This window comes from Salmo salar, chromosome 08 (assembly GCF_965601325.2).
Source record: "Salmo salar chromosome 08, fSalSal1, whole genome shotgun sequence".
NCBI lineage: Eukaryota > Metazoa > Chordata > Actinopteri > Salmoniformes > Salmonidae > Salmo > Salmo salar.
The window spans coordinates 8384535-8397425 of record NC_138298.1 but is presented as its reverse complement, the minus strand read 5'-3'; the positions used below and the strand labels follow the sequence as shown (position 1 = coordinate 8397425).

The 12891-nt window shown below is 42.8% G+C and overlaps 1 pseudogene; it reads left to right on the top strand.

The window, feature by feature from the left end:
* The first annotated feature begins 2608 nt into the window (after window positions 1–2608).
* Window positions 2609–9038, top strand: LOC106609926 (toll-like receptor 3; annotated as a pseudogene).
* The last annotated feature ends 3853 nt before the right edge of the window (window positions 9039–12891 follow it).

Here is a 12891-nt window from a genome sequence, read left to right as displayed (position 1 = left end):
ACATGTGCACACACTCAGATGATAACTGCCTGTCATAACACAGCAACGTTTTATTCAAAGACAGTTATAAACCAAAACATGGTTAAAACGATTATTTTGATATCATGGATGGTCAGTCCTTGAATCCATAGCTATGTCTATAAAGTTGAGTGGTTACATTTTCCAGCCCCATCAGCTTTTTACCAAAACAGTGGCAGCTTGACCACTTTCTTCACACAAGGTCTGAAGAAGTTGCCGTGCTGCGAATCTCCATGCAGCAACAATGCAGACAATATATTGTGTTAATGAGAACAGTCTGATTTCTAGGACATTTGGGACAAACAGATTAACGTGATTCGCCGTTCAAATTGGATATTGTATTCACGTATCTTTTGAATGAATTGATTTATTTTCTTTCTTTACTGCTACAAAGTATTTCCGAAAGATATTACGGATGGCATAATTTAAGTCTTCATGGTTAGAAGTTCCCCAACGCTAAATTGATAAAAGCACACCCTCCTCAAAATACAAAATATATATATATCTGTGCAGAGAGCTGCTGAGGAACTGCCAGGTAAAGACACCGGTCAGTATAGTCAGGAGTAAGACCAAAACGATCGACCCACTCAGCAATTCACCGATATTCATCTTGGTTAGTTAGGTGGTGGTCCAATATTGACTCATAAATGTACATTTGCTTCAGGATCTCATTCTTTAGCAATAGCAGACAAAAGGTTCTGTGTAATTATGGAAAGATGTCCAGTCACTGACCATGTAATGCTCCTCGGGGAGAATCGGGGAGGCTACCCCTACGAGTACCCCTGAAGTGAGCCACAATAGCAGGCTACTAATTCAGTCGTCAACTTGTTTAGGATGCAGGCCCCCTTGCCAATTCACAGTGAGATGCCCTGAAAAAAAGGGTGTTACTTTTGTAGAAAATGAAGGGGGAAGAACTATGATTGAAGCTTGAAAAAGTATATCAGGAAAAGGGGCAATCCCTAAAACAAATACGGTGGGTGTTGGACTTCCAATGAAGGCCTTGGATCTGGGCTTGAACTAGCAACTCAGCAGCGTAAGCACCATCGCTAAGGTTTTATATCCAGACCTCTTAGAAGTACTTGATGATATTACACAAGGGAACATTTCATTCTTAGGATGTACTCTATAACCCTCAAACTCAACTCTAGACCTCAAAGCCAGTTCCACTGCGTTTTTTCATTGTTCCCTTCTATATCAGGGACTGATTTAGACCTGGGACACCAGGTGTGCACAATTAATTATCAGGTAAAACAGAAAACCATCAGGCTCCGGATCTCGTGGGGTAAGAGTTGAATACCCTTGCTCTATACTATTTCCAAACATTTCTGACATACGTAAAGGACTCTTGCAAGACTAACCCTTGGTGGGCTAAAAGAGATCCTAATAAATAAACATAGTGAAAAATCCCCCCCAAAATCCCATGTGTGTCCCTAAGCATATACAAATGGGGTAGTATCATGTAACACAATCATGTAGAGTATAATAGAGAACTGATGAATTACTGAGTGCTTATGAATTGAAAACATGATCGTGTAACTAAAAACCCACTAGTCAAAAACTGGTTGAATCAATGGTGTTTCCACATCCTTTCAACACCAAGAATCTGTGATGACATTAAATCAATTTTATTTAACTAGGCAAGTCAGTTAGGAACAATTTATTATTTTCAATGATCGCCTAGGAACCATTAACTGTCTTGGTCAGGGGCAGAACAACAGATTTTTACCTTGTCAGCTCAGGGATTTGATCTTGCAATCTTTTGGTTATTAGTCCAACACTCTAACCACTAGGCTACCTGCCACCCCAACCAACACAGAAAACTGCTTGGATTTTCTTTTTTTCCACCTAACTTTGAACCTAAATCCAATAACATGGTGAATGGTTTTTGTTGATTTTACGTTGACAACTCAACCAATTGTAAATCAAAACTAGATTTTAAAATTACGTTTGTGCCCAGTGGGAGTGTTCATAGTTTATCCCCTTTTCCTCCCTTTCTTAATCCACAAACCCTTGAAGTAAGCCTCCTTCCTCTTTCTTTTAATGAGCAAAGTTTAGTTATTCCTCTCCCTTTTTTATTCAAGTTAAGGAACGTTTTAAGTGACCCAAATGCCAACGGCTTACTTTCAGGGTCCCATAGTTCCTGTGCCGTTTGTTAGAAGTCAGTTTTAAGGATGTGGCCAGGAGCTGGCTAGTTTTTGGCAGGCTTTTTTGTTTTTTAAGTTTCCCCTCAAAATAAAACAAAATGGGAGAATGTCAGATTTAGTACCTAGCTTTTTGCAACCCACTTGAGGGCACAGGATTTAGGATTTAAGTTAGTTTATTTATTCACTAAGTTTTGAATAAAGACTGTCAGAATCCAACTTTCCTGAAAACGTTAAAGACTTGCTGAATAGCATACAGAAGGGAAAGAAACAGACGCTCCAAAAAACAAGAATGCATTCAAATCAACACTAGACGTCATGAGACAAATACAAAGATAGATTTTTGTTGAACCATATTCTATTAAACAAAATTCTAAATTTCAAGTAAGTGTACAAAACAACTGAAATTACCTACTTAAAAGCAGTTCCCACAGCAGAAAAATTAAAATATGAAGGTTTGTTTAAGGTCTAAGTTCATCTGATATTTTGGTTTTATTGAAGAGAATATTACATGGTTAATGTGCGCAATAGTAGGTTATTTTACAGCATTACTTTAGTATTGCTAGCAGGAGTATTAAAACTACACTAAAATAACCCTACTGTAATTAACCATGAAACTACATTTTAAAGCGTTTTTGTTAAGCCAATGATCTACTCTGTCAGTGATCTGCAAACCACCTTGTAAATAACTACTCACTATGATTTGTTGATCAGCGAATGATCAGCGACTGAGCAGAATTGATGCTCTCAAACATGGCCAATACCTTCCACAAAACCATCCTTCAACTGTTTTTGTTTTGGGTCACCCAAGGTTTTTCTTTCAACAAAGACTGATATCAAGAATTCAACTAAAAATGTGTTTAATTTAATAAAAAAAATTAAAAAAGACTGATCATGTCTCAATGTAATCAACGTATACAATTATTGCATTTGAAAATAATCACTTTTTGGGCTTAGATGTGGTTAATTTGCAGTGTATAAATTATAATTACTGTATGTTCCAGCCCCCCTGTCACGACTTCCGCCGAGGTCAGGTCCTCTCCTTGTTCGGGCGGCGCTCGGCGTCGCTGGTCTTCTAGCCATCATCGATCCACTTTTCATTTTCCATTTTGTTTGTCTTGTTTTCCTTACACCTGGTTTCAATCCCCTCATTTACTTGTTGTGTATTTAACCCTCTGTTCCCCCCATGTCTTTGTGTGGGATTGTTTATTGTAGTGCTTGTGCACATTCCCCGTGAGCGCACGACGGGTTATTTTGTGCCCATTTATCTTGTTGTTCTGGTTGCCGTTGGTTTTGCTTAATAAATCTCTGGTTATTACCCAGTTCTGCTCTCCTGCGCCTGACTTCTCTGCCGTCAATTACGCACCCCGCTACACCCTCGATCAAGTTGCCTACCCCTGTTCTACATCAAATGAACCCAGAGTGTCTGTGCTAACCCATGTCCTGTGTCATACTTCCTGGTCCTGTCCCCTAATCTTTTGAATGGGCTTGACGATCACATAACCAAATTCGTGAAACACTATTTTCAAGGGTTTAAAATAGACTGTGCAATGAAACGGTAGTTACAACAAACATACAATTCCATGAAACAGTGTGGCGAGAGACACCATATACAGTATAATGCAAAAACATGCTGTGACCATTTTGTCAAATGTCACCTGTACAAATAAGTGCTAGGTCTAAGATATGGCTCATTTCCAAATAAACACTGCAAAAAGGGGATTTCTTTTACAAGCCTCAGCCATAGACAAAGTACGATTTGATTGCAGTTGTCTGTTACATTTTCTCTCAAAATCTCTTGGAACATCTTTCAATTTTTCACCAGAGTCTGACACTGCTGGATGTTTCCAGAAATGACCTGAAGACAGCCAAGTTGGGCACCTGCCTTCAGCTTCCAAGCCTGGTGACTCTCATCTTGTCTGGCAACATCATATCAACCTTCAAAAAGGATGACTTCTTCTAAGTAATTCCTCATCCCTACGAGTCCTCCACCTGTCGAATCTAACAACTCTAACAGCGGTACGAAAGATACTGTGAAATGGGAAATGATAGGATGTTATTGCTTTCAGCTGCTGGCACTAGGAATAAGAACCACGCTCAACCAATCACACCTTGGTTTCATTTACCTGTCATGTTCCACTTTTCACCTTTTTTATGTTGTCAAGATCACTTCAGTGTTTCTTCTATATTGTTTTGTAGGCCTAGTGCAAGCCACCAAATTAACATCTAGGGCATTTTGAACCAACAGTTTCATATGAAGCCAAATTAGGCAAAAGAGGAACAGAGCAAGGCAGTATCCCAACCTATTCAATGGTAGTGAAAACTGGATCACTCAATGCCTCACTTGAAAGGTTGTAATAATGCGACATCCCACTTGCCACAGACGTCAATTCAACATTTATTCCACGTTGGTTCAACGTAATTTAGTTGAAATGACATGGAGACAACATTTATTCAACCAGTGTGTGCCCAATGGGATACTATAAATAAGTAGGAAGTAGTAGGTTCAAGGTATTTTGACAACTTATCTACAATTTATGGCAGCATCTTGTACAGCATCTAATCTGCAACTAATCAGTCATTTTTTTAAATTGTAGTTTGAGCCTGATTGCCTGAAGCCCATTGCAGGCATACATGAGTTAGTCATGAATGGGAGCAAACTTGGCACTCCGCTCATGTCTAAACTTTGCACAGAGCTCTCTGGACCGCAATCTGCAGCCTTTCCCTACAGAAGACACAGCTAGTCATACTAGCCAACACCACCATCAAAGGCCTGGGGAAGACCCACCTCACTTATTTGGATCTATCCCACAACAGCATAGCAAAGATCGGGGACGGTTTCTTCTGCTTACCCTATTATTGACGACTTCTCCTTCCAGCTACTAGGGGCACTAGATAGCCTGAGCATGGAAAATACTGCCTTTCGAAACATCTCAGCGCTCACCTTTGCAGGTTCGATAAGTCTCTGCCAACTCCACCTGAGTGGGACCAGCTGCATGTCGCTCAAAATCATCACCAACCAGACCTTTGTGTCGCTCGCAGATTCACCGCTTCTTACGCTAAAACTTACACACACAGCGATCTCCCATCTAGACCCTGGAGCCTTCTCCAGCTTAGGCAATCTCACCACCTTTCTGCTGGGCAACAACTCCATTTCCCAGGCCCTGACGGGGAAAGAGTTCCAGAGTTTGGGTCAGCTACAGGAGATCAACCTCTCTAACGGCAACCAGAAGATCACCCTCAGCCCTATGTCCTTCGTCCACGTACCCACTCTCAGGACTCTGATGCTGGGGAGAGCTCTGACCGGCACCCTGGATCTGAATCGCTCATCGTTCAAGCCTCTGTCCAACCTCAACATCCTGGACCTCAGCAACAACAACATCGCCAACATCAACATTGGTCTTCTGGCGGGACTAGAGAATCTGAAGGTGCTGAAGCTTCAGCACAACAACTTGGCCCGGGTGTGGAAAAGTGCCAACCTGGGTGGGCTGGTGCTGTGTTAGGGGGCTCTGCAGCCTAGTTGCTCTGGAGATGGACTTCAACGGTCTGGATGAGATCCCTGAGGAGGCCCTTCATGGACTGGCCAACCCTGAACCAACTCAAGGACTCAGCCTTCGACGACTTGGGGTCGCTCCGGGTGCAGAAGAACCTAATCACGTCAGTGAGGAAGGAGGTGTTCAGGCCCGCTCTGGCCAACCTTAGCCAGCTGGTCATGGAGAAGAACCCATTCGACTGCACCTGCGAGAGCATCTTGTGGTTTGTGGCGTGGCTGAACAGAACCAACACCAGTGTGCTGGGCCTCGTGACGAGTATGTGTGCAACACGCCGCAAGCCTACTACAACTGCTCGGTCATGGAGTTCGACACGCTCTCCTGCAAGGATATGACACCATTCCAGGCGCTCTACGTGCTCACCAGCACTGTGGTCCTGACTTTAATGGTGACCTCGCTCCTAGTGCGCTTCCAGGTTTGGAGGATTCAGTTCTACTGGAATGTTCTGATCAACCGTATGCTAGGATTGAGCGATGCCAATTCCGGGGAGGGGAGAGAGTTTGACTATGACGTGTTTGTCATTAATGCTGCGAAGGATAAAACCTGGGTGGAACGAAGCTTGTACCCCCTAGAGGACGAACAGGGGTATACATTTTATGTGCAGGATCTAGATGCAGTGGGAGGTGACTTGCGACTGGAGTCCATTATGGAGAATATGAGAAGGTCCAGGAAAATACTATTTGTGGATACCAAGTCTCTTCTCGAAGACTCCATGTGTCGACAGTAAGTAAAATGAAGATTGTTATATTTTTTGTAACATTCAATTCACATAAGCTTTGGTAGAGCATGTGTGGTCACTGGTCAGGGAAAAGAGAACATTGATAAGGACCATGGTGTGGCAGTCTGCAGTCGTCTTTATTTCGGGAAATGAAAGTAAATCATGTTGACGTTTTCATTTGATAGTCTGACAATGTGTTATGATATTAATAATACCATGAGTATTCTTTTTAAAATTAAACTGAACAAGTTTCACTCAAACAGGGGAAGGGGAGATGGTGTGAAGTGGGTAAGTGGGAGTAGGCAATTTTGGAAGAAGATGAAAGAAGAAACCCAAACAAGCAGTAAAACATTTTTTTTACACGTAAAATTATCTTAGCGTCTGGATAACAATTTATTCATAAAAAAAAAGTTTCATAAACATTCAAAAGTGTCTGCAAAATGACAAAATTGTAAAATGCAATTATTCTGAACTCATCATGACCCTATTTTTGACATTGGACCATAAAGTTATTTTAAAAACTTTTATTGTATTATTTTATTCTAACACTGATCACGTTTCACCCTTTTGACTGATTTGATTGCACGTCTCTCTGGATAAAAGTGTCAATTACATGTATATGATTGAGATCTGAAATATACTGCTCAAAAAAATAAAGGGAACACTTAAACAACACATCCTAGATCTGAATGAAAGAAATAATCTTATTAAATACTTTTTTCTTTACATAGTTGAATGTGCTGACAACAAAATCACACAAAAATAATCAATGAAAATCCAATTTATCAACCCATGGAGGTCTGGATTTGGAGTCACACTCAAAATTAAAGTGGAAAACCACACTACAGGCTGATCCAACTTTGATGTAATGTCTTTAAAACAAGTCAAAATGAGGCTCAGTAGTGTGTGTGGCCTCCACGTGTGTGTATGATCTCCCTACAACGCCTGGGCATGCTCCTGATGAGGTGGCGGATGGTCTCCTGAGGGATCTCCTCCTAGACCTGGACTAAAGCATCCACCAACTCCTGGACAGTCTGTGGTGCAACGTGGCGCTGGTGGATGGAGCGAGACATGATGTCCCAGATGTGCTCAATTGGATTCAGGTCTGGGGAACGGGCGGGCCAGTCCATAGCATCAATGCCTTCCTCTTGCAGGAACTGCTGACACACTCCAGCCACATGATGTCTAGCATTGTCTTGCATTAGGAGGAACCCAGGGCCAACCGCACCATCATATGGTCTCACAAGGGGTCTGAGGATCTCATCTCGGTACCTAATGGCAGTCAGGCTACCTCTGGCGAGCACATGGAGGGCTGTGCGGCCCCCCAAAGAAATGCCACCCCACACCATGACTGACCCACCGCCAAACCGGTCATGCTGGAGGATGTTGCAGGCAGCAGAACGTTCTCCACGGCATCTCCAGACTCTGTCACGTCTGTCACGTGCCCAGTGTGAACCTGCTTTCATCTGTGAAGAGCACAGGGCGCCAGTGGCGAATTTGCCAATCTTGGTGTTCTCTGGCAAATGCCAAACGTCCTGCACGGTGTTGGGCTGTAAGCACAACCCCCACCTGTGGACGTCGGGCCCTCATACCACCCTCATGGAGTCTGTTTCTGACCGTTTGAGCAGACACATGCACATTTGTGGCCTGCTGGAGGTCATTTTGCAGGGCTCTGGCAGTGCTTCTCCTGCTCTTCCTTGCACAAAGGCGGAGGTAGCGGTCCTGCTGCTGGGTTGTTGCCCTCCTACGGCCTCCTCCACGTCTCCTGATGTACTGGCCTGTCTCCTGGTAGCGCCTCCATGCTCTGGACACTACGCTGACAGACACAGCAAACCTTCTTGCCACAGCTCGCATTGATGTGCCATCCTGGATGTGCTGCACTACCTGAGCCACTTCTGTGGGTTGTAGACTCCGTCTCATGCTACCACTAGAGTGAAAGCACCGCCAGCATTCAAAAGTGACCAAAACATCAGCCAGGAAGCATAGGAACTGAGAAGTGGTCTGTGGTCCCCACCTGCAGAACCACTCCTTTATTGGGGGTGTCTTGCTAATTGCCTATAATTTCCACCTGTTGTCTATTCCATTTGCACAACAGCATGTGAAATTTATTATCAATCAGTTTTGCTTCCTAAGTGGACAGTTTGATTTCACAGAAGTGTGATTGACTTGGAGTTACATTGTGTTGTTTAAGTGTTCCCTTTATTATTTTGAGCAGTGTATAATTCCTCTTACACTTCTGTACTTAAAGCCTCTTTTACTTGTGCTCTGACAAGTGCCATATTCTGTCTCTCTGTGTTTCTCCCCTTTCCCCTCCTCTCCCTTAAAACCCCTTCCTCCCATTTCCTTTCCCTCCCCTCACCTCCCACCATTCTCCTCCCCGTTTCCCCCCAGGTTCATGACCCACCACACCCTGCACCATGGGATCGAGGACAGCCGGGACTCGATGGTGCTGGTCTTCCTGCAGGACGTGCAAGACCGTCCCGCTCTCTGCTCCTGCGCAGGGGCATGCTGCGCCCGCATTGCCTCCTCAACTGGCCCCTGCAGAGGGAGAAGGTGCCCACCTTCCACCAGAGGCTCCGCATCGTCCTGGGCACCACCAACCAAGTGTAGTAACTTTCTCCATGCCATTATGCTCAGAAGTGTACTGAAAATGTTACTGAAGTCAAATCCAATTTATTGGTCAAGTGCTCATATTTTACAGATATTATCACAGGTGCAGCGAATTGCTTAAGTTTCTAGCTCCAACAGTGCAGTAATACCTAACAATACAAACAAATCCACAAAATGTAAAGAAAGAAATTAAATAATGTCAGAGTCTGGGATATGAATAGATACTGTATGTATTTGATGGTGTGTATGAACAGACAGTATATTAATAGAAAAGGTGTGTACAGTAGTAGTTATATTGGCTGAGCCTTGACTAGAATGCAGTATATACTGTACATATGAAGTGGGTAAAACAGTATGTAAACATTATTAAAGTGACCAGTGTTCAATGACTTTGACTATACATAGAGAAGCAGTCTCTAAGGTGCAGGGTAGAGTACCGGGTGATAACCGACTAGTAACAGTGACTAAGTTCAGGGCGGGGTATTGGGCGGAGGCTGGCTAGTGGTGACTATTTACCAGTGTGATGGCCTGGAGATAGAAGCTTTGCTAATGTATTTTAATAGACTTGCAATTATCAGTCATAGAAAATATGTATTATGTTAAGAAGGTAGTTTTCCATAAATGTGTATTTTCTTTGCTCACTGTTAGGACTCTTGAAGTAAGCCTATAGTGAAACACTAGCCTAGTGAAACATGTGCACCGCTTTCTATTCCCATCCATTCCACAGACTTCCCCCCACTAGCCTAGCTTTTTGCCTTTTGATAAAAAAAATCAATACATAAATTAAAGCTAGTCTGCGATTGGTCCATACATTTGTTTACTTTTAAATGAATTATATTTATTATTAACTAGAAAAGTCAGTTAAGAAGAAATTCTTATTTACAATTACGGCCTACCAAAAGGCTTCTCTCATATATATATATATATGACAAAACAGACATCATGACAAGAGAGACAACACTACATAAAGAGAGACCTAAGACAACATAGCATGGTAGCAACACAACACAAGGTACAAACATTACCGGGCACAGACAACAGCACAAAGTGCAAGAAGGTAGTGTAATGGTCGTCGTATGAAGTGGACCAAGGCGCAGCGGGTTGAGTGCTCATTTTAAACTTTATTTGAACACTACCAAAACAAGAAAATGAACAGTAATGCCGGCTACACACACAGTAGTGCAAAAGAACTTCCCACAAGGGACATGTGAAAACAGGGCTACCTAAGTATGACTCTCAATCAGCAACAACGATGTACAGCTGTTCCTGATTGAGAGCCATACCAGGCCAACACAAAGAAATACACAACATAGACAGATCATAGAAATACAAAACATAGACCATAACCAAAACCCCGGAATACTCTAAACAAGCATCCCTCTACATAAATACATATCCCAACAAACATCGAACCACAAAAAACAAGCACCCCTCTGCCACGTCCTGACCAAACTACAATAACAAATAACCCCTTTACTGGGCAGGACGTGACAGGTAGAGACAACAATACATCACGCAAAGCAGCCACAACTGTCAGTAAGAGTGTCCATGATTGAGTCTTTGAATGAAGAGATGGAGATAAAATTGTCCAGTTTGAGTGTTTGTTGCAGCGCGTTCCAGTCGCTAGCTGCAGCGAACTGAAAAGACAAGCGACCCAGGGATGTGTGTGCTTTGGGGACCTTTAACAGAATGAGACTGGCAGAACGGGTGTTGTATGTGGAGGATGAGGGCTGCAGTAGATGTCTCAGATAGGGGGGAGTGAGGCCTAAGAGGATTTTATAAATACGCATCTTCCAGTGCATCTTGCGACAGGTATACAGAGATGACCAGTTTACAGAGGAGTATAGAGTGGAGTGACGTGTTATATAAGGAGCATTGGTGGAAAATCTGATGGCCAAATTGTAAAGAACATCTAGCCGCTCGAGAGCACCTTAAACTGACAATCTATAAATGATGTCCCCATAATCTAGCATGGGTAGGATGGTCATCTGAATCAGGGTTCGTTTGGCAGCTGGGGTGAAAGAGTAGCGATTACGATAGAGGAAACCAAGTCTAGATTTAACCTTAGCCTGCAGCTTTGATATGTGCTGAGAGAAGGACAGGGTACCATCTAGCCATACTCCCAAGTATTTGTTTGAGGCGACTACCTAAAGCTCTAAACCCTCAGAGGTAGTAATCACACCTGTGGGGAGAGGGGTATTCTTCTTACCAAACCACATGACCTTTGTTTTGGAGGTGTTCAGAACAAGGTAAGGATAGAGAAAGCTTGTTGGACACCAAGAAAGCTTTGTTGTAGAGCATTTAACACAAAATCCAGAGAGGGGCCAGCTGAGTATAAGACTGTGTCATCTGCATATAAATGAATGAGAGAGCTTCCTTTTGCCTGAGCTATGTTGTTGATGTAAATTGAGACTTTTTACACTGCACTCTGAGAGAGGTAGATTGCAAACCAGGCCAAAGACCCCTCAGAGACACAAATACTCCTTAGCCAGCCGACAAGAATGGAATGGTCTATCGTATCAGAAGCTTTGGCTAAGTCAATAAAAATAGCAGCGCAACATTGCTTAGAATCAAGGGCATGGTGAGATCCTTGAGGACCTTTAAGGGTGCAGTGACACATCTATAACCTGAGCGGAAACCAGACTGCATACCCAAGACAATACTATAGACATCAAGAAAGCCAGTCAGTTGATTATTGACAAGTTTTTCCAACACGCTTGATAAACAGGGCAAAATAGAAATAGGCCTGTAACAATTAGGATCAGCTTGATCTCCCCCTTTAAATAAAGGACGAACCGTGGCTGCCTTCCAAGCAATGGGAACCTCCCCAGAAAGAAGAGACAGGTTAAAAAGGTTGGAGACAGTCTTAGCGATGATAGGGGCAGCAACCTTAAAGGGTCTAAACCATCTGACCCAGATGTTTTTTGGGGTCAAGTTTAAGAAGCTCCTTTAGCACCTCGGACTCAGTGACCGCCTGCAGGGAGTAGTGGGGCTGGGGAAAAAGAGGGAGAAGTGTCAGGGATAATCGCATTAGAAGGGGTGGGAGATGAGGAAATGTTAGACGGGCAAGGAGGCATGGCTGAGTCAAATAGGAATCCTGACTTATTAATGAAGTGGTGGTTAAAGAGCTCAGCCATGTGCGTATTGTCAGTAACAACCACATCATCAACATTAAGGGACATGGGCAGCTGTGAGGAGGAGCGTTTATTCTCCAGGTCTTTAACCGTTTTCCAGAACTTCTTGGAGTTAGACCCACAGAGAGAGAACTGCTCCTTAAAGTAACTTGCTTTGGCCTCCCGGATAGCCTGAATGCACTTATTTCTCATTTGCCTGAACGAGAGCCAGTCAGCCTGAGTATGTGTTTGCAGAGCCTTTCACCAAATGCAATTCTTGAGGTGGAGTAAATCTGCAAGATCACAGTCGAACCTGTTTTAATTCTCATTTTCTTTATGGGGGAGTGTTTGTTAACAATACCACTGAAAATATTAAAAAAGAAGGTCCAAGATATATTCGTTCTTGAAGAATATGTAAATGCCACGTGACCAAAATATAATGGCTATTATTAATTCTAAGTCCAAAAATGGACCAATTGCAGACTGCAGTTTTAATATTTTTATGAACTTAATGTCAATGACTTGTTCAGACTTGTGATAACTGCAAAGCTCACTAAACAGACCATTTCTAAACATACTGGCTTTTGTCCAGGAGATGGCGATAGTGATTAAGCAATAAGTTCCTCATTGGAAAATGTGTAAATAAATGAATAAAATAAGTAGGTTGCGTAATAGAAAATGACTCAAGTAAAAGTCAAAGTCACCCAGTAAAATACTATGAGTAAAAGTCTGAACGTATT